Source organism: Lathyrus oleraceus, chromosome 4 (assembly GCF_024323335.1).
Source record: "Lathyrus oleraceus cultivar Zhongwan6 chromosome 4, CAAS_Psat_ZW6_1.0, whole genome shotgun sequence".
In the NCBI taxonomy this organism is placed as follows: Eukaryota; Viridiplantae; Streptophyta; class Magnoliopsida; order Fabales; family Fabaceae; genus Lathyrus; species Lathyrus oleraceus.
Genome location: NC_066582.1, coordinates 272,591,304 through 272,593,587, shown reverse-complemented (window position 1 = coordinate 272,593,587; position 2,284 = coordinate 272,591,304).

Below are 2,284 nucleotides of genomic sequence, written 5' to 3'. Positions count from 1 at the left end.
AAACCATAATCCATCAAAATGGATGATTGATATTAAGGATGACTTGACCCATCCCATGACCTTTGTATGGTGTGATTTGCTTGATCCTTGAGTGTGATTGTTGCATCCATGCATTCATGCATTCATACACATCCATATCATCAACAATGAGAAAATTTTCAAGGAACTTAAGAGGTCTATTTGCAAATTTTCAGACATGGATAAGCAAAGAAGGAATACGAAGAAGTACAGTTTCAGACAACCCGACTTGAAAGAGTTAAGGAGTTTGACATCCTATGTATTAGATCCCTCGGAGTTCAAAGCTCGTCATGGGAAGCTTCTGTCTATTCTTGCTACTCAGGTGGATGAAGGTCTGATGAGTGTGCTGGTGCAGTTCTATGATCCCTTGTACCGTTGCTTCACTTTTCCGGATTTCCAGCTTTTGCCTACGCTTGAGGAGTATGCCTATCTTGTGGGTATAGCTATTCTAGACCAGTTGTCGTTCAGTGGCTTAGAGAGAGTTCCTACTTCTCAAGAGATTGTTGATCTGTTGCATATAGTGTTAGACGGTGTGGCTAGTGATCGAGAGGGGGGTGAATAGATCACCTCTTAAAAATAAACGGATTTTAAAATTTTATCAGAGTTATTAAAACTTGGCGGAAAATTTCAGTCCCGAATCGACTTCCGTCTATTCTGAACCGCTACTAGAAAACCGGACACGCGAATTTATTGCTGGATTTGAATTAGAACGACGGAGATTGCTAACACCAGAATCTTATCTAATTGAATTCACTTATCACTAAATCCTAATTCCAATGAATAAAACTCAGCTGAACGTTTTGTCAAACAATTGATGTGTATGTGATCAATGATGAACAATGGTGGACTTTTAGTTAAAGAAGTTTTCTTGCCACTATTGTATCACGAAAAATACAGCCACAACACACTAACTGAAATTACAAACCTGTTGAAAATGTAAAGAGAGATAAGGAAAGAATACGATATGCAGAGATTTGGTAAGGAAGTTCCCCACGTCGTCCTCGCGTGTGGGTACGTCTCCCTCTCAATTTCAAATGAAATTGAGAACTGTAATTATCAATAATGTCGAATTCGTTGATACAAGGTTTCAATACACAGACAGAATTCTAAATCCCAAGATCTTCTTCTTGTATAAAACCTTCACTTGATCTGAGCTCGATCAAGAATTTCCTGCAAGAAATTGCAAACAATTCACCGGTTCCACGACCTGTTTGCGAAATCACCCGATTTCCAAACCCTACGCTGCGGCTGAATCTGTTCTGCAAACGTGACTAACAAACCCGCAAGAACACTCCAGTTCTTGAAGGACAAACCAGTTGGTTTTTCCTCGAAACCCCCTTCAATCTTCAACTCAGCTAGATCCTCGATCGTTCCACTAAACACCTCAGCTAGATCCTTGATCGTACCATTGAACGTTATCTCGTTGATCCTTTAATCCAAAGAACAAGAATGATTATGTGATGATGTTCTTGAAGAAAAGATATTGAGAAGATGAAGAAGATGAAGTCTCTTTCAGGTTTCTAACTGCTCTAAAAACAAATGCTGCTACACACTCCTTTGATTGGTGTTTCAACTGTTTTTCCCTCTCAGAATTCTTTACTTGTCTAAACTGTCAAAAAAATGCTTCTTATATGAAAGACAGAAGCTGTTAGTAGACAAAACAGAATTATGTATTGATACAAAAGGTTATGCATCGATACATGATGTAGCTTTGATTAATTTTTGAGAATTAATACAAGCATGTATCGATACAAAGCTCGTATGTGTCGATCCATGGAGCATTTTAACTAACATGTATCGATACAAGGATCGTATGGATCGATACATACTGAAGCAAAAACGTTTTGTGATTCAAAATAAGTTTATGTATCGATGCAAGGCTCGTATGGATCGATACATACTGAACCAAAAACATTTTGTGATTTAAAACAGGTGTATGTATCGATGCAAAAGAACATGTATTGATACATGCTAACACAAAACAGTTTTTATGAGTTCTTTATAGAATTGTATCAATGTGGATCTTTATGTATAGACACGAAACAATATTATAGGCTAAAAACACAATTGAAACATGCGAAATAATGCACAACCAACAATTAGACAATGATCACACAAATTGCTATCATTCAAAACTTATTCAAAGTAAAGAATTTGCTCACAAACTCCCCCTTTTTGATGATGGCAAATTTTTAGCAAGATGTGTGATACTCCCCCTGAGTTTGTGCATGTCTGTCAACATCTGCATTTCTCCCCCTTTGTCAAC